The following is a 27347-nucleotide window of genomic DNA, read 5'->3' as shown; positions in this document are numbered from 1 at the left end:
TCGTGGCCTTTTACCAAATATTTTGGTGCCCAGACCTGACATGGTGCCCGCGTGGTGCGGGGCAGGAGCCTGCAGGCCGGGGCCCCGCTGTCATCCCCTCGGGTCCTCCCCAGGGGAAGGCCAGGGCTCCTGGGGCCTGCACCAGGCAGCTCAGACCATTTTTCCTGAGTCACCTGCAGCAGGTCCCGCCGACAACCTGTTTCTGGTCCTCGCCTGCGGGACCTCAGCCCTGGAACATTCTGGCATCTGCTGCGATGGCTCCATGAACACAGCCACATGCTCTGAAGGAAGCACGTCTTGGGCGGCTTCGCGGGCTCCTGTCTGTCCCCAGGCACCTCCCATGACGTCAGCCTCACGTCAGACTCTGTCTTCCTGCTCATGACGCCACCCGCCACGTCGGTGCCCTTCAGGGCCGGTCGGCATAACCCACCCCGTGCGGTGCCGGTGACGGCCACCCAAGCAATGTCTCGGGAACGCTGCTCTGATGGATCGTGCACGGTCAGGGCTACGTGGCAGTGGGGTCCGCGAAACCGCCTGTGGTTGTCTTGTGCGTCGTCACCCCCGCAGAGGAGCAGGGTCTGCGGGCTGCATGCGGCTCGGCCTGGATCCCGACACGAGCCTCCCCGGAGCGTCTGTGCCCGAGGAGCCTGGCTCTGGGGTCGCCGCCCGCCCGCCCTGTCCCCGTCCTGCCCCACGTCTTACTCCCCTTCGGACACCATTCCTGGCAGCGGGCCAGCGGCTGTCGCAGGGTGTTCCTTGCAGGTGTCCTGCCCAGCGCCCGTCTGCGGCAACAGGTTCCTCGGGTGCTGCACCTCGGTGCTCCTGCTCTGTGCCCCCTGCATCTCCCCCAGGCCCTATAGCCGTGGGTCTCAGCTCATCCAGGACAGGGACTCCCCAGGGCCCTGCAGCCCGGGGGCCTTGCGTACCCCCGAGGACTGTCTCCGGGTCGGCACCATCCCCAGTGACTTCTGCACCACGTCCCGGGTCCCCCAGGCCCGGCCTCTGGCCCAGCTCCCGCTGCCCCTCCTGCCCGGGCTCCCGCGCCCGCTCTGGCCCCAGCTCGGGTTTTCCTGGCCCTCTCCCCCCTCCGGTCACTGGGCTCCCATCCGCTGTCTTCTGAACACCCGCCGGGGGCACACGCTCCACTGACCTCAGGCCCGTGGCCTCCACACACCCCCAGCCCTGCCTCCCCTTGTGCCTGGACGCCGAGGACACGGGCCATGAGACACATCGAGGGTCGGACGCCCGGCACACCCTCCCTGCTCCACAGGCGGCCTGGACCGTCTCTCCTTTCAACCCAGCCCCGGCAGCGCCTAACCCCGGTGGGGTCCCTCCGCACTCCCCAGTGGCGAGCGGCTGGAAGGGCACAGGGGATGCGCCCCCCGGGGTCTCTGGTGACGCGGGCCCTCCTCCCTTCCCCCGACCACGTCCCCGTCCCTCCTCTCCTCGTGGTCGGGAGGACGTCACTTCCTATTTCACCAAGAAGACAGACATGATTAGAAGATGCCACCCGAGCTCCGATGACACCTCAGCCCTGTCCTTGTCGCCGGATAACTGAGGGACGGTCCCGGTTCCTGTGGGACGTCAGGGGGCCCCTCTCTCCTAGGGTCATCCTGCTGGCACCCGTCCCTCACTCCCCTGCATCCTCCTCCTCCTCCTCCCTGTCCCTCCGCCCTGCAAGGTGAGCCTGACAGGCGAGGGCAGGGCCTTGGCCCCGCGGCCCACCCTCTTCACAGGGGCGCAGGCACACGGAGCTCTCCAACTACCCACACAGGAACCAAAACCAGTTTCAAAAACCGTCTTTGTTCAAAAGAATGTAAGAATTGGGCCACAGGGGAATCCGATTACAGAGGAAGACACAGCCTTCAGGATTTTGGTGAACAGAAACGGATTCCACCAAATGGGTCTTTAAAGAAACAACAAGGACTGCCCTTCCTTGCTTTGTCAGCTGGGCTAACGGAGCTGGCCCCTGGGTCCCACTGCTCCCGTCACGGTTCCACGGTCGCCTCTCTGCTAACACGTGCACCTGTCTCGCTCAGACGCGGGTCCTCCTCACGCGTCACGGCGTCCTGCCCATGCACACGAGCCAACCCGTCTATACGTCGCTTCACGGGCAAAGCCACGGTGAGAGGGGCTCTGTCCCGCCGCCCACCACCCGCCGCGGGCTCCCGGAGCTCTGGGCCTGGTACGGGGTGAGGGGCACCGACTGGAAATACGTAACGAAGGACGTGCGGGGCAGGCTTGGGAGCTGCTGGTGTGCAGACGTAAGGGGGGGTGCAGCCCGCGCTCGGGACCCCGACGTCCTCCCCAGGCGCCTCCAGCTCTCCGCGGGAGCGTGGCCTTGAGGTGAGGCACCTGCGGAGGGAGGGCCCCGGGGCGGCCGGCCGAGTCCGCCTTCCTCCCCGACCCAGCCCCGCCGTCGTAGCCAGGCCAGCGCGTCCAAAGCACCGGTATCTGGAGTCACTTTAAAAATGATTCAGCTCACAAAAGGACTCGGCGTTCCCGTCCCTCTGCCCCCCGCCTCTATTTTGGGATGCGAGCCCTGCTATCACTGAGCAGAATGACACTCGCAGCAGGTACAAGTGACACATGGAGATTTGTTGGATCGGCTGCACTAATTGGGTATCTGTACTTGCAAGATGATGGCACAAGTAGGAGGTGTTTAAACATGTGGGTTCAGAGCCCTGTTTACGGGCCATTTCCATGTAAATGAGGGGCGCCAGGGCGCCGGCAGCCGCGGGGTACGGGAGCCAGCCCCGCACGCGGGAGGGGAGGCCGAGCAGGAGAGCCGACCCAGGGTAAGGGAAGCCCGGGCGTTCCCCTTACCTTCGCGCGCGAGATCTATGCCAGCAGCTCCCATCAGCGCTAATGAGAGCTACGCACGTAAATCTCCCGTGAAATGACGGCAGATTAGCCTCATCCATCACCGTGCACGTGTTCCCGATTCCGGGGCAGGCTCCTCGCAGGCAGGCCGCCTGGCAGCGACGCGTTGGGCCAACAGGGCTCCGGCGGCGGGCTCGGGGGACTTGGGGGGCTTGGGGGCCGGGGAGGTCCCCGCCTGGCAGCGCAGGGGGCAGGTGCACGGTGGCAAGGCCGTCGAACCCCACCCCGGCCTCCTCCCGGCCACCCAGCTGCTGGCCATACGGCACAGGGCCCCAGGCCACGCGCACGGTCCTCTCCCCACCCCACTCTAGCGGTCACCTTTGTTCCTAGGACGACGTGTCTGTGTCATAGATCAGTTCCACTGTCCTCCTCTCCCCGTCCCTGCTCCTATGGTCACACGACGCGCACGTCAGAAGTCACACAGGTGGCCCCTTCTCCAGGTAAGAGCGGTCCTCTTGCCGCAGTGACGGCTGCCGGACAGCGCGTCTCTACTACTCCCAAATTTGCTGAACGTCAGGATCTCCAGGACGCCTTCTCCTCCCAGGCGCCCAGCCCGTCCCTGCATCCGGCACGATGTTACCCGGCGCTCCGTGCCCACCCCCGCACCCCTGTCTGCTGTGGGGCTGGCAGCATGTGCGGCCCCGGGGCCGTCCGGCCTCTCTCTTCAGGACCCTCTGCAGGTTCGGCGCCGTGGGTCACACGCGGTCTCTCCACGGACACTTGTGAACATAAATGTAAATGACCTTAAAGGGGAATCCACATGGACCTCCCGACAGGGGCTAGTGCTTTCCCTCCATGGGACCTGGTGTCTCCTTCCCCGGGCGTCTGACACACTGACAAGCATCTGTGGATAAACATGCTTGCGAACACACCCGCGGCAGCACTGCGCGCTTGGGTTTGCACTCTGCAATGGTCTAGGTTCCTACAAGCGCCTCCATTTAAAAACATGAATTTGGGACGCTTGGGTGGCTCAGCGGTTCAGCGTCCGCCTTTAGCTCAGGTCATGATCCCAGGATCTGGGATCGAGTTTCGCATCCAGGTCCCTGTGAGGACCCTGCTCCTCCCTCTGCCTGTGTCTCCGCCTCTCTGTCTCTGTCTTTCATGAATGAATAAATAAAATCTTTAAAAAAATAAAAAAATAAAAAAAATGAATTCATACTATTTTCTTGCACAAATACAGCATAATTTATCAGACTTCTGAGCACGCACAGCTAACTTGCCCCTAAAATCCTGCTCTTACAAATAAGTCCACAATGCGCGTCATGAAAATATCGAACTCTCCTAAAATGCTCCCGATGTGACACACGCCATTGAATGAATTCAGGCCTCCCTACGACCCTCCGAGGCAAACATCCGGTTCCTGACGTATCCTGACATACACCGGAGAGGGGAGCCGAGGCCTGCAGAGCTCACAGGGCTCTTCCAGGTCCGGGAGCGGGTCGGGGAGGCCCGTGCAGAGGCCACGCTCACTTGCCGCAGCTTCCTGACTGCAACGCCGCTCACGCGTGTGACTGTCCCTGCACTGAGTCCCTGGAAGACAAGTCGCTGGTATGAAGGGCACCTCCCTTCTGAGCTCCAGCGACACAGGGGTATCCCGAGTCCTCGAGAGCCACGCTCCCCAAAGCCGCCACTGCCAACCTGGGCGACTGCTGCTGGCGGAGAGGGAAGCGGTGCCGTGACATCCTACCTCTCTCTAATGTCGATTTATGACGTTAATGAGGCTGAGCATCGTGTCTAGTATGAAAGCCGCTTGTGTCTCCTCTGGAATCTCTCCCCATATCGGTGGCCCTTTGTCACTTAGTATTTTTTTGTTGACTCTAACGTGCCGTCAAGTCACTGTCTACCTGTTTCTGCTGTATTCTAATGGGTTGTTTCCTGTTTATTTGTTTTGTCTATTAAGGCAACACTAACATAATGTGTGCACGAATATTTCCATACTTTAAAAGTGCGTTTGATGAGGGAAGGTTTATTCATTTCACTTCTATATTATTTGCACAACACCCCTTTCACGACTGTAATATGTCATTCATTACGCTTCGGCAAATATCTTCTAATTTCCAACCATGAATTTTACGTTGGATTTAAGTTGCTCGTGAAACCTGCCAAGGAGATGAGGGCTGGCGTGATTCTTATCCTGGTCAAATCAGAACATGTCTACAAGGCTAATGAAGATGCCTTGGAAGAAAAAAAAAAAAGGAAAGGAAAAAAAAAGTCCCTCCTATGGATGGATGGCTACTCTAGAACCTCCTACGGCACGTGGCCACGTGGCAATCCCCTGGGACTGAGCAGCTGACTCCACGTCACTAGGTACTGGCATTCTTTGGGGCGTTGGCTGTATAAGAATTAGGATAGTGAATCCTTACAAGTTTCCATCGTCTAGAGGGAAATTTAAAAGCTCAACACACCAGGGACGCCCGGGTGGCTCAGCGGTTGAGCATCTGCCTTCAGCCCAGGGCGTGACCCCAGGGTCCTGAGATCGAGTCCGGCATCGGCCTTCCTGCAGGGAGCCTGCTTCTCCCTCTGCCTGCGTCTCTGCCCCCACCCCCCCTCTCTGGGTGTCTGGCGTGAATAAATAAATAAAATCTTTTTTAAAAAAAAGCTCAACACACCACTTCTTTGTGATGACAAAAATTCGTAAATTTGTAAATCTGTAAATCCTTACACATAGAAGGAACTATTGACATTAGCAGGCGAGAGGTTTAATTACGAAAAGCTTAAATGGGAGATGTTACTCGTTATTTAAGCAGAATGTGCTTCTCCAAACACACTAACGTTAAGATCTTTATAAATAAGGGCGCACAACGGTTTTGTCAAACAAAGATTACGACCGAGGAAAGGACATAAAGTATCGTTAAGGAAGAGATATAAAAATTAGTAAACAAAGCTGGTATTAAACTTAAACCAGCACCACGAAATCTCCCACCAAGGCTCCAGGACACACATTGTGGACCAGACGCCGGGTTTTGGGGGGTAATTATAGTTTTAGTCTCCACAGGGATGTGCAAAGGTCCCCGCCAAGCACTGTGGTTCTCTCGTGTACACCGTGGAGCGTGTCGAAGCCCCGACCGCAAGCTCCCGTAGGGCACAAGCCACGTGCAAAGCCAAGTCCCACACACACAGCACCTGCCCCATCGGTGTTTCTGCTTTTTGGGGATTTTTTTTTTTTTTTAGAAACTTGTGTACCGAGTCTGATGTTCAGAACAGATGGTACTAGTGAGCGCAGGGACGATGCTAGAGCACCGCGCTATCGTTCCCCCAAACTCATTCGACCGTTTCGCGAGGTCAGGACCCAGTGCAGCACCCTGAGGGTCCCCTGATGGGAACGCTGTGCCCTCCTGGCATCCCTGGGGGTGAAAGCCTCCCCATCAACCCCTGGGATAAAAAGCTTCAAACTCTGAAGCTCTCATGTGGGAAAACCAAGTCTCCCCAAGGCCTGAGGGGCATGAAGGCCTCGTTGGTGCCTCCTGGGCTCATCATACACGACGGGTGAGGACCGTGTCCACACGGAGGGCGGCACACACCTCGACCTCCCCTCAGGGCGCCGGGCCCTCCAGCGCAGAGAAGCTCCGGCCTGGCGACTGGCGGTCTCCGCGGGGGGACCTGGGCCTTCGGAGGCCTCTGTGATCCACGGCCGCCCCGCGACCAGAGTCCCCTCCGTGATCTACGGTCCCGCGTGACCTTGCCTACTTCCCAACTTCCCTTCAATCAAAACGCCCACTGGCTGCAGGTGATTGTTCTCTGTTGGGAAGAAAGAAACTTCATGATTTGCGGTTTCTGTCGCGCTGCGGGGCAGGGGAGCAGGCATTAGCAGTTTGCATCCTACTTTCCAAGAGAGCGGCGGTCCATGACCTTGATACAAGCCACGAGAAATGCAAATTCCTACTGTTTTCTAACCTAAATTCCAGAAAAATCAAAGCTCAAGCACCTTCATGTATTTTTTTCACCCTCCAGGAGATTTCATGACCTCACATGTAACAAATATTATTAAAACGGAGGGTAACAGGAGTCGCGAGAATTATCTAAGCAAGATGAACGGATCGCTAGGAAAACAACCAGAAGGCATATGTCAGGAGTTAGAGATGATCCTGACGAAGCACGACTCAGATTTTGTGGTGGTTTTCTGGGGAAGCGTGTCAGACGGTGGTGAATTGTGAGTTATATGAACAATGTCGTGCCGGGAGGCAAAACAGGGAGATTGAGGGGCAGCCCAGCAGTTCCGCAGATCCCTGGCGAGCGAGCGCGGATGTGCACACGGTGCGTTGCGTTTGCGCGCAGATGATGTTTTGCAACCACATGTGGAATAGACACAAGGATGGAAACCTGTAGTATCTGCCTAGGCTTGGGGACAGGACGGAGGCAGTTCCCAGGACCCAGGAAAGAAGGCTGGCTGGGAAAGCGAAAATACCTCCCCAGGGTGAATCCCGTCTGTGTCACTCACTGACTGCACCAGGCTGGTTAACCCCCTGCACATCAGTTTCTTCTAATTGATAGAAAAGAATGACAACAACCTCCCAGGCTGTCCTGAGGACGAGGGCGATGTTGAGGGGATACTTGGTGAATATTCAGCCACCATCGTCACCGTGGGCCGTTCACACGCTTTCCTGTAAACCCTTAGTCTATTTGATTTAACCCTTTACCCTTAGTCTACAGAAAAAAGAATCACAATTTGATGTGATTTACCCCAAGGCATACAAACGGTTATTGGCGGTGGTAGGATGAAACCTACTGGTATTTGTCAATTGTCCTAAAGAAATTCATTTCAATGGGTCAAAGAACACAGATTTATAAAGTTTGAACTATTTCAGCAGATTCCTCCTCCTGGACGCACAATACGCTTTTCTTTAAAATAGTCGCCATTCAGAACACAATTCACGACATTTTTTGGGAAACAGATATTGATTTTATTTTAAGTAAAGTCTTTAGCATGGAAATTGGATGCAGAGTGTGATTTTCTCTTTGGGCTCTAGTTCAGAGGAAATTGGATTTCCTAGAGCGCCAGCTGCAGAGACGCCACAGGTGTTCATGGCTCAGCAATCACAGTGGCTAATTGGGACACACTAGGACAAAAAAATTGCCCTAAATCTAAATCTTGTTCTATGGCACTTTTATTTTTCCCATAAGAGCAAGCCCCGAAGTCCTTCTTTCACTGGGGATGCGAAAGGAAACTAGCTGCCTGGATGGGAAATATGGTGCATGGAGGACAGTGGTGGAATCACAAGGGAGGGAGAAGAGTCTCTGCGTAGCAAGGGTGGTCGGGACCAGGGCCCTTCCACCTGAATGTTTCCCAATTTGACTTGTAATCTAATGAGTAGCATCAACGAATGAACAATCCTGAGAATCTACCGTTCGAACAGCTGCACAGCAGCAGCTCAACTAGAATCAGGACAGTTGAATATGGTAATGTTAGGTGCTGGAGGTTGGGAGAGAGGTGGACAGGTGAGAGACAGCAGTGACCAATCTCTAGGGTTGAAGGCAGGGAGACAAATCCTTAGGGTGGGCCACTCTACACCCTTCATCTGAAGGGGAAACATTCTCTCTCCCGTGGACCCCAGATATCACACAGCAGGCAGACTCATTCCATGAACCCCAAGCCCAAGTCAGCAGGAGCGAAGCCCTTCATCCTATTGTGTTGCTGTACATGCCAAGTATCCACATCTGTGCCTTGGGTCCAGCTCTGAGTTTCGTATTTTCCCCTACATAGTAAAGCCTCTCTATATTTATCCATTTGTTGAACTTAACTTTGAAGACCCAGGCCCGGGGTCACCTCCTCTACACAGACATCCTTGGCGTCTTGCGTCAGAGTTCACATCTCTTCTGCGCCTCCTAAATCATCTCACCCAGACCACTGTGGACTCTATGGGAAGGGACCCAGTGCCTCGTGGGGCCGGGGTGTGCGCTCGGCTCTGGAGCAGAGAAGGAAACAAGGCACACGTTTGGTTCTGAGGGAGGACCGTGCGGGCTGCTCTCACTGACCTTACCGCGCCTTACGTTTGTTCGATTTCTGAACTCTGGGAGGACAATGACTGTGTCCCATTCATTTTTATACCTCCAGAGACTGCGGCAATTCTGGCACCAAGAGAGCATTCAACAGTGTGACAAACAGGCAACGGATGAAAAAACTGACGAACACACATGAGTTCCTTGGTCCCTGTGACAGGAAAGGAGACTTTGAGTAATTTTTTTGTCATATCCTATTGTAATGCTAATGTCTCAATATTTTCATCCAGCTTGGAAACAGGCTTGGATTAAACACTGAAGTGCAAGGCTACTTGGAATTAGTAATTCATGCTAAATCTGGATTTCTTACCAAAATTCTCTTGTAGGCCAGGTACGGTCTTGGCCACTTACTCATGCCACCCAAGGATGGTCACCTACAGTTTCTAATCTTCCCCTTACTGGCCTTTAAAAGGGGAAAAATAATCTCTTAGACCTGTGGGGTTTGGGAGGAATTCAGGACTTGCCCAGTGCTGGTGCTCAGCTGGGGCTCAATCCTTCATAGGTGTCATTTTATCAAAATTGACATAAGGGGTGAGAATGACACCAATTCATACAGCGCCTCTCCCATCATTAATATTGCCTCTGGTCTCAGATGATGCCACACAGTATCTGTTTCTGTGTCTTTTATGGTCTCATTATGAACAAAGAACTCCTGGATGCCATACAAGCTTACCTTCGGGGTCAGACTATGTGGAACATTCCATGCCATTGGTGGCTTTCTACTACGAAATAACTGCTAAAGAACAAAAGCCTTCACCACGCTGTGTCTTAATAAATTAAACAGAACTCTATCTTCATCCTCAGTGAAAATTTTAGAAAACTTTGTACTCAACATTCTTATATGATTGCTCACTGTTCACCTGACCAGCCTCCAAAAAAACCTAATAATACAATCTGAGTTGTTTTTCAAACTGGGAAAAAAATAATTTAAGGCAATGGAACCAGCCTAAATGGGCTATGGAAATTCATTACTATAAAGTATGAAAACCCCTATTTCCGTCTGATTAAGAAACTTAGCCATGTGATCTACAGATTCAGTTCAATCCCTATCAAAATCCCAATGTAGTTTTTCTTTTTTAATTTTTTAATTTTAATTTTTTTTTTTTGCAGAAATAGCCGGATCCATCCTAAAACTCACATGGAATCTCAAGGGACTCCCAAACAACCAAACAATCTTGAAAAGGAACAAATCCAACCAAACAATCTTGAAAAGGAACAAATCCAAGTACTTTTTGATTTTAAAACTTAATACAGAACTATGTAACCAAGTCAGATGCTGGCAAAAAGACAGACACGTAGAAATAGAATAGAATAGAGAGCTTAGAAATTAAGCTGTACACGGCCTGTACACGGCCAGATGAGTTGACAAGGGAGCCAAGACCACTCGATGGGGGAGAGGACGGTCTTTTCAACAAGTGGTGCGGGGACAACTGGCTGTCCACATGCAAGAGAGTGAGGTTGGACCTTTCACCTACAGCACATGCAAAAATGAACTCAAAATGGAACACAGGCCTAAACAGAAGAGCTGAAACCACAAGATCCTTAGGAGAACATAGAGAGAAGAACCCTTATGACATTGCATTCTGTGCTGATTTCTTAGAAATGACACAGGAGCACAGGTGGCAGAGGGACATTCGAATGGCCACTGAGCACAGGAAAAGGTGCTCAGCATCTCTCATCACCAGGGAAATGCAAATGGAAACCACAAGGAGGTACCAGTTCACATCCATCGGGATGTCAACTATTAAAGAAACCAAAAACTCAGAAAACGGAAAACAACAGGAGTTGGTGAGGACGTGGAGAACTAGGAGTCCTCAATATGAAGCCCTAAAAAAGAAGAAGGTTCTGACACCTGCTGCCACATGGATGGGCCTTGAGGACCTTCCACCACACGTGCCCTGTGGAAGACGCCAGACACAGAAGGCACATCCTGCACAGTTGCACTTGCACGAAGTCATTGCCTGCAATCATCAGATTCAGAGACATGAAGTGGCTGGTGGGTGCCAGGGGTGGCGGCCGGGGTGGGCGGGTGGGGGGGGTGCTCCACGGACACAGAGCTCCAGTCCGGGGATGTGAGTGTCCTGGAAACGTGTGCGCTGACGTCTGCGCAGCGGTGTAGATGTAGTCAATGCCACTGAACCGTATACTTAAAAATGGATGAGTTGGTGACTTTTATGTGGTTTGTATTTTTCCACAATTTAAAACATCTCTTAAAAAGGAAGCTTAGCCATCGCCTAAAGTTTTGCAGGGAGCGTGGCTCTCAAGGTCCACAGCGGCGCCGAGAGAGGGTTAATCACGGGGATTGACAGCAACCTGTAAAGGCCGTGGGCTATGCAGGCCAGGCCCTAATTAAGGACCCGCTTAATTTACTTAAAGATAAAATGTCCCCAAACAGAACTAATAGTGGAAATACGGATCGGATTTTAAAGAGCTTCACACCAAGGAGTTTCTGTAGAACTGCCAAAGGGTGAACAGACCTATTAGTGTGGCTATGAAATTATTCTGGGGATGATGCAGTTGAATAACAGAAGAGTATTTGAGTCTATCTTTAGCAATAGACTATACATTCTGACTTTATATTGAGCTTGTTTATTAAAATTAAAGAACATTTTTTAAAAAAACCTGTATTTACAGGCCTATCTTTATGCTTTTCCAAAGCGGATACATAAAACATTTGTCAGCTTGTAAAGCCAAAAGTATGGCAGAGAATCGTACCTTTAGGTGGCTCCTTGGACAGCCATACGTCTGTGGGACCGACCAGAACCTTCCTCGACTGGATGTTGTTGATAATTTCAGAGACACAAACAGTTGATTGGGTTCGATAACTACATTTTTCCCCCCTTCCAGATGTCGTCAAGTCTAGGGGAGAATAAAAAGGCAGAGAAATGAGGTTGACACACAAAATGAAGGAAAGTTCTACGCGAGGGATGTAGTTATCGGGGAGGTTTGCTGGCTTGCGAGGCACACGCGGCCGGGGTGACAGCGGCTGGGCCAAGCGTGTGGACGCAGGACAGGCCGCGGGCGGGGACGGAGGACGTGACCCTTCGCGGTCACCAGCGGTGAGTTCTCGATAAATGACTCATCACAGAGAAGTCCCTTAGAAACCAAATCATACTCTCTGATGTGAAAATGACACAAAACCGTAAACAAATTCTTACAGAATTAAGCGTGAGAGCTGTTTTGTGATTGTGTCTAAAAAGTACGGGGGCAGCGTGGACGCTGCGGGGGCTGATTACTGAAGCACGGGTGCTGTGTCCACACGGGTGCACAGCTCAGGTCACCCCAGGTGCCACCCGCGCCCTTATGTTTGCCCTCCCCCGACGGCACACATGGGCTGCCGTCCTTCCAACGTCAAAGATCTCACAAGAGCATGTTAGTTGCGAACTAAAAAATAAAATACAATCTAAAGTAATAATTTACATTTTGTATTTGCTGTATCTATACAGCTACACCCAAATATACTGTCCATAACGGACTTTATGCCTAATCTTCTATGGTCGGGATTTATAGTCACTCGGAATACGCTCTGGGATGCTGCTTACTAAGTTGGCTAAGAATGGGTTGGATGGTACTCGGCACGGTGGTTTTACGAAAATGCATGTTTTTTTCTCACCAAATGCAGAAAGTCAAATACATAAATTTAAATACATCTCATAAATGAACCGACGTAAAGCAAAACAATTAGGTGGTTGCAAACGCGTGGATATGATAGGACGATCAAAGTCACTCCATCCGAGGCCAGCACCTTGTTAAAAAAATCGCATCTTCATAAAATATTACGTTAAAGTAATTTACACACAATGTCCTACTCTTCTGGGGAATCCCAGAATAAAGCCTGTATCACCCTAAGCATCTCCTGTTCTCCCATTATTTGGGGAGCCCTCGGGTTCACGGCCGGTCACGGGGGGAGGGCCCTGGAGAGCGTCCGGGCTACGGAAGTCTGACAGCGCGTCCATCCGAAAATGGTTGGGAAAAAGAATAGGTTTCCCTCAAAGTGAGCGGCATCTACAAATAGAGCCATGGGGACCAAAGGAAGGGGTTTCTTTTGGCACACGCTGTCCTCTCCAGGGACACGACCGGGAATCCTGTGGCTTCTCACACCTCCACCCAGCCGGCCGCAGCCTTCCTCGGAGGCTTCCTGCAGGTGTCACCATCCGTCCCCCAGCCCGCTGGAGGGGGCGGCCGGCGCCTGTCCCGGTCCCCTGGGCTCACGGGCCACGGGCCACACAGCGCCAGACCCCCGCCCCGCTCCGAAGAGGGGGAGGCCCCGGCTGTCGGTGTTTTCAGCTGAGTCCTTACGAGGTGTGGGCCGAAAAGTCGCCGGCGAACGGATTATCGTTGAGACGCCCTTGAAGGGTGTTTGAAGCTTCTCACGAAGCGAATATAAATGTTCTGATTTACGGCAACTGGTACGGAAAACAGAAATTCCTTCTCAAAAAGATAATTTAAAAGATAGAACGGAGCGAGCTGAGATGCCTCTTCTTTGAACTACAGACCTCTCACTACGTGAGAACTCCCAGCACGATCCCGAGTGGCTTCCCTTAGGGACGTGATCTCAGAGGGCGTCACCTTTTCCCAATTATGCAGGGGCAGGAGGGAGGATTATGCACAAGGGTTCCTGCTGCTCACAGTTTTCTGTCACATATGCTGCCTGTGATAATTGATAATGGGATTCCCAGGATGAGCTCGTGAGTGCAGCGTTTAGCAGGGAGCTGAGCTGCAAAACCCAAGCGGCACAGGCCAGGTGGGCCTCCAGACCCTCGGCCCCACTCCGCCCTCACCCAGAGCTTTCCCGGCGATTCCCCACCCACTGTCACTCACGGGGGAACCTATGGGCTTTGCTGGATGCCATCTGTCATGATGTGATGTCATTGTATGTTTTTATTTGTTTTAAAGTGTTTTTTTTTTAAGATTTTGTTTATTCATTTGAGAGAAAGGGAGAGAATGAGTGGGAGAGGGGCAGAGGGAGAAGCAGACTCCCCGCTGAGCTGACCAGGGAGGGAGCCAACGTGGGGCTCAGTCCCAGGACCCTGAGATCATGACCTGAGACGAAGGCGGACACTTAACCCAGTGAACCACCCTTGGGCTCCTGAGGCGTCCTGCTGTAAGGAGTTTTGAGACAAGTGCAGATCCCCCCACCTGGAACCCACACTCTCCAATGACGGGACCCTGCAGAACTGTAACACGTGGATTGGACCCCAAGCACCACAATGAGGCTGGATCATCCCGCAGACCTTGGCCCGATGGCCCAGGTGTGCCTGTGCTCACCAGTGTGCGTGCATGGGATCTGTCCCCCGTGACCCCATCCCTGTGTGCGTGTACGTGGTCCATTCCCCATGATCCTGTATCCGTGTGTGTGCACAGGGTCCGTCCCCCGTGACCCTGTCCCCGTGTGCATGCACATGGTCCATCCTCCGTGACCCTGTCCCTGCATGCGTGCACGTGGTCTGTTCCCTGTGACCCCATCTCCGTGTGCATGCACGTGGTCCGTCCCTTGGGCCCCTCTCCCCATGTGTGTGCACATGGTCCATCCCCTGTGACCCTATCCCTGTGTGCGTGCATGGGGTCCGTCCCCTGTGACCCCGTCCCCGTGTGCATGCACATACCCACCACCATGCCCAAGACCCGACCTCCCTCCCCTCGGGTCCCTCCTGCCGCCCTGTAGAACGACACCCAGTTCCGCTGGCAACCACTCATGGGTCCTCCAGTCCTGTCATCCTGTCATCTCCAGAATGTCCCTGACCTTTAGGGACTGGCTTTTTTTCACTGAGCCTCCTTCCCTGGAGACTCCTCCAGGGCGTTGCTGTATCAACAGGGCTCAGGGCGAGGACGGGCCAAGTCCCTCTGTTCACCGGCTGAAGGACCCGGGCCGTGCGCCGTCCTGGGCTGCTGTGAACCCACTGCGGGGACACCTGTGGACGGAGTTTGTGGGGAGACAGATTCCCACTTCCCGGGGTGGGTGCCCCAGGGTATCGTCGGGTCCCTCAGTAGGGGCACGTTTAGTTTTATTTTTTAAAGAATCTGCCCACATGTTTTCTGCGTCGGCTCCACACCTACGTTCCCGCGCTGGCGGTGCAAGGCCCGGCCTCCCTGCCTCCTCAGCAGCTCTGCCACTGTCGCTGTGTCCTCGTCCAGCCATCCTGACGGCTGTGGCCGCCGCCTGCATTTCCCTGACGCCTCCCAACGCTGATGGTCCTCTCGCAGGCGTATTCGCTGTCTGCGTGTCTTCTGGGTCCTGTCCGTCCATGTCTTTCATCCACTTTCTAACTGGGTTTCTTAATGTTGAATTTTGGGAGATCATTGAACATTTTAGATACAAGTTCTCTGTTGAATACAGGCTTTCAAATGCTGCCCCCAACCTGCTGCTTGTCACTTCAGCGTCCTGACAGGCTACGTCGTACAGCAAAAGCGTCAATGTTGATGAAGTCCAATCAATCAGTTCCCCTTAATGGATCATACATTCATTTATTCACACATTTATTGTCTGCCTTCTTCCTCTACAAAACGACGCTCCACAGGGCGGACTCCTCGCTATCCAACTTAGTGCTGGATCTCGGAAGTCTAGAATGTGCCTGGCCCACAAACATACGCAGAATGAGCTTAAAATACAGATGAAAACTAGGTAAAAATCATCTTCGTTCTTTTTCTATCACTAGGAAGAATAGTCAATAATATCACATTTATTCTCTGCAAGACGCCCTCAAGCACATCATCATCATGGGATGTTCACAAGCTCCTGGGGAGAAGACAGCTCAGGTGTCGTTCTGCTGTTTCAATGACCTCAGAGACCATTTGAGGCACATGGTTGACAAAACCCGAGTTTGTTTCCTGCAGGAAGTGGCTCTCCAGGGTTCCTGTAATGTCGATGTGACCAAAGATGAAGAGGAGGACGCACTAATTCGTAGAGAAGTAACAGAGCTATAGGAATTCTGGCCTCTAACTGAACCATGAATTACAAACCCACACAAGGTTCCAGTGGGCCCCCCGGCTGTGCCTCGGAGGCGGGAGATGGAAGTGGGGAGCCGGTCCCAAGCTCTGGAGGCCCCGCTGCTCAGACGCAAGGGCTTCCCAGCTCAGCAGGTCGGAAGCTCCACGTGCAGAACCCTGGCTTCCCAGGGCGCACCGGGACCGAGGGGGACAAAATGGCCTTTTGGGTAATTGTTTTGACACTCCCACTGGACATTTCATAAGTGCACCCGCATCACGTCCCCTGCAGCAAAGAAGATGTGTGTCACGGGCACCCACCACGTGTCACCCCGAACGGCCTTCCTTCCCAGGTAGTGTAATGGGTGGAGCCTTCTGGAGCCACCTGCTCTCTGCTCAGTGCTGGAGGCACTTGGGTCCTGCTGGGGGATGCCCCACGCCAGAGAGAAACCTGCTCTGCTGCTCATCCAGGCGCTTCCCGGGCTCATGGCACTTCTCCTGGAAAGCCTGTTTCTGTATCTTTGGGGTGAATCTCCAGCAGTGCAATCGCTGGGTCATAGGGCGGATCAATTTTTAACTCTTTGAGGAACCTCCACACAGTTTTCCAGAGTGGCTGCACCAGTTCACATTCCCACCAGCAGTGCAGGGGGGCTCCCCTTTCTCCACATCCTCTCCAACAGATGCAGTAAAGCGCCGGGACACCTGTACCCCGATGTTCACAGCAGCAATGTCCATAATAGCCAAACTGTGGGAGGAGCCTCGGTGTCCATCGAAAGATGATGGATCGAGAAGCTGTGGTCTGTGTGTACATGGAATATTCCTCAGCCATTAGAGACGACAAATACCCACCATGTGCTTCAATGTGGAGGGACCTGGAGGGTATGATGCTGAGTGCAGTAAGTCAATCAGAGAAGGACAAACATTATATGGTCTCATTCATTTGGGGAATATAAAAAATAGTGAAAGGGAATAAAGGGAAAGGAGAGAAAATGAGTGAAAATATCAGAAAGGGAAACAGAACATGAAGACTCCTAACTCTGGGAAATGAACTAGGGGTGGTGGAAGGGGAGGAGGGCGGGGGTGACTGGGTGATGGGCACTGAGGGGGGCACTTGACGGGATAAGCACTGGGGGTTGTACTAGATGTTGGCAAATTGATCTCCAATAAAAAATATGCAAAAAAAAAAAAAAAAAGAAGAAGAAGAAGAAGAAAGTCTCTTTCTCAGAATTCTTAATCTTCTTTCTTCTTAGGCTCCTAACCCTTCAGAATCACTATAGCAAAAGAAAAAGAAAGAAAAGGAAAAGCAGAAAGCCGAGGTGCCCAGAATGTAATACTGTTCTTTAGGTGAAGATTAAGAAGCTCATGACTCTCACTGGAAAGGGGGTGAATTATGCAGAAAGAATCTTCCAGAGAGTTTTGGAGGCTGTGGTCCATCTGCGATTGGGAGTTTCTCTCGATGCGCACGGAGCTCAGGGTGTGAGCTGAGCCCCGGCCCGGGTTCTGGAGGAGCAGATACTGCGACGGTGGATGAGGAAAGCTGAGGGCGGGCTCGCGGGCCGTGGCGGGCGCAGGGGTGGGCGCAGCGCCCAGGCCGGGCTCCTGCTGGGGCCCATGGCTTCCCGTCCTCAGGGACACAGACCCGTTCCTCATTTCAACCCAGTCTATGGTGAATCAGTGATTTTAAGTAAAAACCGAGTGTTAGATCACCGCGTTAGTAACGGCCGTAGTACAGAATTACAACTTTCTTACTGCTGTTCACCATAGAAGGAAGAAAACCGTTTGACTTCCCCATCTAACAGGGGTACGTACTGCTAATGTGCTTGAAATCGGTCACGTAAATAAAAAGTACTAACTGCCCCCAAATTCAAGAATGATTGATTATTTCACGTTTAGGCTTTCAGGTGATTATCCTATTACATCCATATTTTATATGATTATGTATTCTATGCTACTAATGTCTTATGTACTATTTCATGATGCATTATATATTTATTTACACATATTCACGTATGATTATGTAGCTATTATGTAACATAATTACTATATTATAATACTATAGGCTAAGAGATGGATTGAAATCTAACAACATAGCTCGTCGTGAAAAATAGACATAAGTAACTTTCTGTGTGAAAATCCTGCGTTTTGGGCTAAAGAAGACCAAACCTGTCTATTTTCCTTCCTTCCTTTTTTTTTTTTTTTTGTTTTTTTTTGTTTTTTTTGTTTTTGCTCCTTAACAGTTTGCTTCCAAATGCTGATGTAGAAGCAGCAGCATGTTCCAGGCTGATATGTGTCAGTGTCTCTGCGCACGTGACATATTATAGCCCAGTTTATCTTTATTCTCATTACATTAAGAAGCTTCTCTGCATATAATCCGCACTCCACATTGTTTTTCTTTTTAACACTTTAAAAGTCATAAATAATGTTCCGCCATACAAGGAGTCTGATCCCATGAATGTGACTTAGAGCCGGTGCAGGCAATTCTGAGGCAGATTTGCTCCTTGCTAATTTGGATTTTACTATCAGGTGTTCCTCATGCGTCCTGTTGTTGCTAATGGCCCGTTATGAAAATACGGCTTACGGAGTATGTGGCCGTGCGTTAAAGAGCGCTCGGCGGGGCACACCGGCCACGCGAGCCACCCGGCTGCAGGAGGAGCAGCTGCGTGCCGGGCCCTGAGCACCCGCGTGGCCTCCGTGCCCTCCAGGAGCACCTGCGAACTGGAACCCCATTTGCAGCCCATCAAGGGGCTCTGTGTGTAACAAAAAATATCTTTATTTTACTGGTTTTCAACATAGACGCTGACCCAGCCGTGCGTAGCCCCTTTGTCAGCACCGACCCCCGCTGCCCCTTGAGAGCCCCAGGGAATGTGTCAGCTGCAGAGAAAAGGCTGTTGTCAGGGAACGAGGGTTCGTCACTCAGGAGGGTGCCCGCGGGAGGGCAGAGGCCGGCAGAGGAGGGGTGCCCAGACCTCCGAGCGCTCTGGCCCGGCCCCCTGCCCACCCCCGGGGCCGTGCTCCCCGCCGACTGCGGGCCGCTCCTGGTCCAGCAGGCGAGGTCAGTCACCGCGCTCGATGGGCGCATCGAGGTTTTAAAGATCGACAAACGCTCTCCTCAAAGTCAGCCGCGGCGGTCGCGGGAGGGCGGTCGGCGCTGTGGGTGGCTTGTGGTTGAAACGGGGCGCCCCAGGCACCACCCGTTGTATCCCCAGCTCCCCAGAGGGAACCATTTCCAGGGCGCGTAGCCCTTCCTCTGGCGTCTACCTCTAGATCCCTGAACAAACGACAGCGCCTGTCCTCGTGCGCGACTTGCCATGAAAACCTGTTACCTGCCTGTCACCAAGAGCGCGACGACGCCAGGACACACCTGGGCCTCTGCTTTCTTCCCCACCGCGTAGTTGTATCAGGCGTCGCGTGAGATCATTGCTCATTATTTTGTTGTCACGACTGCGGACACACCGTTGAGAGGCGAGCCATTGGCTGTGCTGTGTCCCTCAGCGATTGGTGCCTGTGTGGGCATGTGTGGGCATGTGTGGGCGTGTGTGGGCATGCGTGGGCGTGTGTGGGCGTGTGCGGGCATGTGTGGGCATGTGTGGGTGTGCGTGGGTGTGCCTACCTACCCAGGGGCTCATGCGGCTGTGGCCAGACCCTCCCAGGCCAGTGGGCTCCTCCTGGACAAGCACACACTCTGGGTGTCAATCGGTGCCGGGTGGGGGCTCAGCAGAGCCGCCAGTGTGCTCCCACCAGTGAGGCCCAGTCTGGGTCCCCGGAGAGCTCGAGACCACCCCCACTCCCCAAGCCTGCTGCCACCCGCCCTCCCGTCACTGCCCCCCGCATTGTGTCTTCCTCTTGGTTGGATGGAGACAGCATCCCATGGCTTCCCGGGAAGAGTCTTACTATTTGCAGGACGTTTATATGAGGAAACAACCTAGGGCAGAAGTAAGTCCCGTCGGATGTCCGACAGCTGGGCTGCAGGGTCTCCCGCCTTAGGCTTCCCCGTGGGAATCCTACGCCGGATGCTCATGTGCCAAATGTCACGAGTCTCTTTGTCCGCAGTGTTTTCAGATTTCCCAGCAAGGGTAGGTGTGTGGGTCCACTGTTTCCCTCACGTTGGGCGCTCCGTAGACCTTTCTGGGTTGTCCTCTTCCTTTCCTTCCTCAGGTGCTCCTTCTCCTCACTTTCTCTGCTCTCCCTTTGTGGCCCTCGGGTTTTCAGATGGTGGCCCCACCGTCCCCTCGCTTCCCGTCCTTCATCGTTCCGCCTCTCCTTGCAGCCAGGGTCCTGGGGTTCCCTCCTTTCTTCCTGTGAGCTGTAACACTTACATGTCACCACCTACTTTTTCACCGTGATCTCCTGGGTATTTGAATCTGCTCCTCCTTCTTTAAAAACTGTGTTCTGTCCTTGTTTTGTAAACGTGTGAGTTCTGGCCCATAACGGGACGTTCATGCAGCCCTCTTTCCTTCTTATAGTTTCTACCTCCTCCAACTGACTTTTACTCTTTCTGCCTTCTTTGCTGTTTGGCTTTTTGGGTGCCTGAGAGGATTTGCTCAGGCGCCTGGAGCTCCTTGGCCGTCAAGAGGACTTTGGGTCTCCTGAGAAAGTGTCTTGAAAGCCGTGTTCATGTAGGGGACGCTTCTTGACCGAGGGCTCTGGGGGGGGCACTCCGTGGGCTCTGTGCCCCGGCGCGGCAGGTGAGAGGCGGGCTCCGGGCCGACAGCCGGCCTTTAATCCCACCTTTCCCGCGGAGAGCTGTGCACCCTGGTGACTTACCGAGTGTCCTCACTGGTGAAGTGGGGACCGCTGGGGACTTTATGAACCTCAATAGAGTCACAGTGTCTTCAGGATTGTGCTGTCGGAGCGTCCTGAGAGTAAGTCAGTGGATAAACAACCACCATGAAGGCCGTTGTGTCTCTCCTGAAGCGAATCTGCTGGAAGGTCAAGGGAGGGAGGCTGCTGGGTCTCTGTATTCTGTAGCTCGATTTCCTTCAATCCTACTCTCAGCACAGCCCCCGCCCTCCTCCCAACCCTGAAGAACCCCCCTTTGCCCTCCCACAGAGCAAACACTGGGTTTTCTACTGCAAAGGACAGACGTCGGGGTGTCCAACCAGCTTTCCAGAGTTTGGAGCAACGGCACCTCTCCGTCTGCCCTCTCTAGGCCCCCGAGGGCTCCGGGAAGGGTCTCCATGCCCCACGGCACGCTCTCCTCGCTGGTTGGCATCTCTTTCCCTCGGTCTGAAAAGTTGGTTATTCTCTGTTTCTGCATTCCAGCTTCCAGAACAGCGTTGTCTCTGTCCTGTCTCTGTGCTTTCAGGTCAACATCACTCTCCTGCCATCCATTTTCTTGGGGTCTTAGGGGGCAGCAGAAGCTCACATGCTTAAATCTCCTATCTCCAACTGAACACCCAAAGCTTTGCCGCCTATTAATCTCCATCCACAGAGGAGGAGACACATCTAAGGAGGTTTTCCCTCTTTCCTTCAACAAAATAGTCATCCAAAATCCTATCTTTGTTTTGACTTGACTCTAAATAAGATTTACGTATTAAATACTAACATTTGTGCCTGGAAACAATTAATGAAATGAATTTTCTTATTTTTAGCTCTATTGTCTGCTTCCTGGATGATTATCCCTCATCTGTTCCAACCCTATTGTTTTTTAAAAATCATATACCAGTTTTTCCTTCTCTGTCTGTCTTCCTGAACCATTCAAATTCAGTCCAACATCCTGTTTTCCAGATCAGATCCTGCCTCTTTGGGTTTATACCCCCTTCTTATTCTCCCGTAATCCTCCCTGTGGGGCTATTATTCATCGAACATGAATAATCTTTGGGTTTCCTCTTGGATATGGTCCATGCTCATTCATATTTGTGTCCTTAAAACTTTGTGCAACAAAAGATAGTTTGGCAAAAATTAAGCAGTTGCAAAATGAACATCTGGGAAATAAACAGAAACCCTGACCTACGCCCATCTGGCCTGTCCTCCTTTCTCAGCTTCCTCTGTTGTGGTATCCTGGAAGCTGTGCTGAGACACCCAGGCCCTTCCCGGGTTCTGAGCCCAGGAGCCCCGCACAATCCCCTTGTCCACCTCTGCTCTGTTGGAAGACACACGTGGCAGGGGTTGTCATGGGTGGTGTCAGAGAGCCGTGGCCCGGGTGGCACTGAACTCTGTGGTCGAGGTGGGCCCCCCGTCTGCGTCTGGCCATCACACCGGGCGTCTCCCACAGCCTGGGTGGAGAAGCACATCCTGTGTGAAAGACAGACGCTGGCCTTCTGCTCAGGGAGCCCACCCAGGGGTCCGACCAGGACCCTCTGCCAGCACCGGGAGCCTGGGTGCACCAGCGCCCTCGAGCCGTGTCTTCATGTCCTGGGGGTTCCAAGGCGCTTAACTGAGAGCAAATCACACATGCTTCGCACAGTGTCTGGACCGAGCAGGTGCTCCTCATTGAGGGATGGGACTTCTGAGTGGGGATTTGGGATAGGAGGATGGCAGGGGTGTGCAGAGTAACATGTATGACATGAATTCTAGCATAGGAGTTTGGATTTGAGTTTATAAGGAAGAGAAAGCATTTCGGGTTTTAGCAAAACTTCCAGAAAACAGGATCTTTTCAGGAGACTTGCTTCCATAAACTCAGTAGGCCACCGCCGGCTTGTTTGCAAATTGAGGGTTTGGATAAGTATGGACGCATGTCCCTGAGAAAGATTCAGGCCACTGGAGGGTCTCTGGGGTGGGGGCAGGACCCCATGCGGCTGCGTTGGGGTGCTCTGTCTCTCCCCTCACCCGTCATGCCTGAGGTCTCGGCTCTGGTCACCCTGAAGGTTGGGACTTTGCGTAGGTCATTCACAGAAAGCTGGAGGGGATGCTGGCCTGGCAGGCCTTCCAGAAGAGAATGAAGCAAATGAGAAGGAAACTACCCATGCCCCCGCCCCCTCGCCCCCACCTGACACCCCTGCACTGTCTATTCTTGGCTGCTTCACTCTCTGGAAATAAGACGTAAGGATGATTCCCTCCACTTTTGCTGATGCAAAATCCATTTGGCTTTACCCAGCCACCTCTGGCCTCTGGTCCCCGTGTAGCTTATGCTGCGGGGCACAGACTCCGTGTGTGCTTATTACCACACGATCATCTTCCTTCCACCGCCTGCAGGCCTTTTGGAGACAACGTCCACACACAAGCTCAAAGCAGAAGGTTCGGGTTGAGAGCAACTGTGCAAAATGGGCTTTCACTTTTAGGTAGAGCACATAAAATATTTCTCTGCATTTTAATAACACACATGTATTATTACAAAAAAGCACAATGGAGGTGTCAAGAGACAACCGCTATCACAGGGGAGTTTAACGTGTTAACACATCATGCGGCCGGTTCTTTGTCTCTTTTCTACGTGATAACCCATAAAATCCAGAGTAACAGATGCAACCTCGATTTCTGATAACCTTTGAATGTTTTAGGCAAAATCTTTGACACACAAAATATCTCATGGGATCCATGCGGACAGAGTTGCAGATATTTCCTTTTTAGTAAAATAAATACATCTCAGAAGAGAAGCTTATGGGAATGTATTTTTTTTCCAGTTGAATAAATTTTCTCTATTACCCTTCATTAAAAAATATAAGATCATTCTAGATTAAAATACTGGGTGGTTGGATGTAATAACATCAAAATTAAGGAAGAAATATTCTTCTAAAATCTCATCAAATGATAATGTGCAAATAAAAGACTAACAAAAATTTCTTAATTATGAAGCTCAAAATTCGGGGCTACATACAAAGTCACAAATCCGATCAAAATCGAAACACATGGCATTATGACCCTGAACAGTGAGCTGCCCCCACCTGGCTGTGTGCACCATCCTTCCACGGAGGAGGAGGCCCTTCCTAGCGGCCGCCCTGACTTAGCTCATCACCTGCCTTCAACTGTCTGGACATTCGATGATTCATGAGGGGTAGCCACTTGCAGCTGTTCCCCAGCCTGAGCTTGCTGGCCTCCATCGCCCGGCTCCGTCTCCTGCACCAGTCCCCAACAGGAGAGGACAGTCCCTCCCAGGCTGATCAGCGGGCATCTTGCCCTTCTGAACGGCAAGTGCGTCTCTGCTGGATTCTATGCTAATGTGACCATGTGTTTATTTATCTACTTGGAGTTGGTGGCACTGGTTTCTTTTTAATGAACTTCTAAAAATGCTGCTTCTTTTGGAACTTAGTCATTTGCAAGGTCTTTCAAACCCTCTCTTTTACACACACACACACACACACACACGAAATCTAGAACTCTAGTTGGAAGTTATAACCAAAAGAAGATAGCAGGCATACAAGAAGAGCAAGAAAACTCAAATTCTTACGTTTTGCAGAAATGATTTATCCCTTTATAAGACTTCCTGTTTCCTTGTGTCATATCATTTCTCATACCTGTTCTTCCATGCACATCTTCTACTTTCCACTAAAAGTAAGTTAAAATTCTACCCAATTAAGCCCACCTCAATTGCCACTTTCTCCAAAAGACCTTCTTTTAATTCCCCAAAAAAGTGATCTATAGTCCCTAACTACCAAAACATCTTTAAAACTTTTCATGTGGCACCAACATTATACCTTGTACTAGATCCACACCGTATTTACCTCATAAGATGAGTGTTTGTGGTCAAAATTAGCAAAGCATGATAGCGATGATAATGGTAATGGGAACACTCACAGAGCACTGACCGTCCAAGGTACGATCTACGCGCTTCACAAATATTGGTCCACATAAGCCTCACAACCCCAGAGGCCGAGACTGTTGGAGTTGCAGCCTCGTGGGACAGACTCTGAAGAAGGCTCTGCTACTTACCAGCTGTGTGCTCAGGGACACATTACTTGACCTCCCAGACCTCGATTTCTTCCCTGTTAAATTGTATTATACATAAACATTCTCCGTATTTACTGTAAGTTTAAATGAAGTTTGTTTCTATTCTTGCCAACATGCTGACCAGAAAGACACTGACTTTATGGCAAGACCTATTCCAAGAGGAACTACAAGCATAAGATCAAGAAATGAAGACAATTGGGTGGGGCATGGAGGGGGAATTTAGAAGTGGCTTGTGTGGTATGGGGTGGGTTGTCTGAGGTGGGGGCAGCCTTCCCAGATGTTGTAGGATAAAGGGGAAAAGTCACTGTTGGAGTCCTGCTCTTGCCCCCAATCCCACCACTACCCTCGAAAAAAATGGCAAACACATGATAAGAGTTTAGTAAGGTGTCCACAGGCACTGTATCACGTAGGAGGAGTATCTTTGGGAAAGAATTCACATCAGTATATGAGAACACAAAGTATATAGTAAATTTAACAAAAGATGTGCAATACCTCTACAGGGAAAATAATAAAGCTTTATTAAGAGACGCGAAAGATGATCTAAGTCAACTGGGAGATAAATCACATCACAATTAGGAAGATTTAATATTGTGCGATGATATCAATTCTCCCCCAAATTAATGGACAATGAAATTTCACCCAAAATACCAAAAGGATTTTGTAAGAAATCTGATATTTATAGAAACAGTTAAGGGCCAAGAGGACGTAAGACACTTGTGAAGAAGAACATGAGAGAGGGGAAAATTGGTAGCCAGACTTCAGGACTTACTCTGAAGCTGTGGTAATTAAGCCTGTGTGGTATAGACAGGGAATAACAAATTAACCTGTAAACAGGCCATTGCATGATGGAACCTTATAACAGAAAAGGCCTAAAATGGGGGAAAAGAGACATTCTTCAATACATGGAGCTGGGAAAATAATTATCTCATGACAAAAGATGAAGTTGGATTCTTACAACTTATGTAAACTCAACATGGAGGAAAAAGCTAAATATTAAAAACAAAACCTTAAGACTTTTTTCTAGAAAATATAGATGAATAGATTCTTAGAGTAAGAGAAAATTTAAGACCCAAAATGCTTTGACAGTAACAGAAAAGATGGCTGAATTGGACCATAATAAATGAGGAACTTTTCTTATCAAAATAATCGTAATTTGGTGATGGGCATTAAGGAGGGCACAAGACGTGATGAGCATTGGGTATTACACACAACTAATAAATCATTGAATGCTACATCTGAAACTAAGTGTGTCCTTTATGTTGGCTAAGTGATTTCAATAAAAAAAAACACAATGAAAATGGGAAGTCAAGCTATAAACTGGAACATATATTCTTGATCTGCTTAAGGAATGTATAAAGAGCTAAAAATCGGTAAGAAAAGCATACTCAATACAATAAAAGATTGGGAAGAAAACATCAACAAGGATTTTACAGGAGGAAACACGTGCATCATAAATATGTGAAGGGATTGTTCACAATTATTCATCAGAGAAATGCAAAATAAGTTTTGAAGAGTTACTATTCCACCATTTGGTTGCAAATGTTTTGTTTGTTTTATTTTCTGTTTTTAGTCTGACACGTCAAGTGTTTGAGAGAAATGACAAATTCCTAGGGGTTTAGTTTTATATCAAGAAAGAAGTACCAGAGAAAGCCCAAATGTGAGAGGGTCTTAGAAATCACCTGGTGCATTGAAGTGTATGGTGTGGTCTCCGATGTCCCAATGGTGTAGAGATATTTGAGAAGCCACTACAATCTAGTCCCCTCCTTGGTTCCAGGAAAGAATTCACTAAAAGCGAATAACCAACCTTTCCTGGATATTTTCACATTAACCAAAATTCTGAAGTGTGAGCATTTGCATCTTCAGTAAATATAAATTTAATGTATTATTCACTTTGTAAATAAATATACTCCTGAGCAATTTTCCTTAAGGTAAATATACGAAAGGTAGGAGTATTTCCTATCACCTATAATACCACAAAGTCAAATGCAAGTAATCTTAAAATGAGTTCTTTTCATTTCTAAAATTACTTGGTTAAGAAGAACACACATTTTTGGGAAAAAAAGATAAATAACAACTAATAAAATACTAGACCAAACAATAATGCAGAGCAGACAATATTATAATTCCTGAGTGGAATATAGTAGACTTAGAAGTCCATGAGCCACTTCAATTTTTGCCTTTCCTGACACACTGCGACTCAAAAGTAGGCAACTTTGTTTTTGGCTACTTAGACCTTTGCCTGCCCACTCCTTCCTTTCCTCTGCCTCCACAAAACCTGTGTGCTTCATGGAAGGAAGGTCTTCTTCATCTGGGGCCTGGGCAAGGAGAGAATGTGAAGAGTCAGCAGTAGTGAATTGGCTGAAGAACTGCATTTATCAAGAAAAGTGGCTCAGCTAGAGGAAGTTTCTAATTTGGAAACAAGTTTTAGGTGGTGACTTCAAGTCATTGCCCTAGTCTATGAATCTTACATAAGGATATGTCTGTATAGTTTCTACACAAAGCCAGAGCTCTAATATTTTACCTCCCAAACAAAATCCAGTTTTTAAGAAAAACCTCAGTAAAAGTCTTTAATTTAAAAATGAGAATGCTCTAGACATTGTGTAGGTGAAATCTATAGGGTTCTGTGGAATCCATCACCTTATGTGAACAGAGAAAAACCTGCAACATATTGCAAGGGTACTTGGGACCCCCTGCAAGGCTCGTGGACCTGGGACAAGTCT

The 27347-nt window shown here is 50.6% G+C and overlaps 1 protein-coding gene across 1 annotated transcript in view; it reads right to left on the bottom strand.

The window, feature by feature from the left end:
• The window catches only part of MYT1L (myelin transcription factor 1 like), a 405580-nt gene that overhangs the window by 173331 nt on the left and 204902 nt on the right, over window positions 1–27347 (bottom strand). Inside the window, 1 exon segment of the mRNA XM_041754071.1 lies at window positions 11596–11739. The gene's annotated coding sequence lies outside the window, so the exon portion shown is untranslated.

Source organism: Vulpes lagopus, chromosome 5, assembly GCF_018345385.1.
Source record: "Vulpes lagopus strain Blue_001 chromosome 5, ASM1834538v1, whole genome shotgun sequence".
Classification (NCBI taxonomy): Eukaryota; Metazoa; Chordata; class Mammalia; order Carnivora; family Canidae; genus Vulpes; species Vulpes lagopus.
Note: the sequence above shows the minus strand (reverse complement) of the source record. Positions and strands in the feature narration are given on the sequence as shown.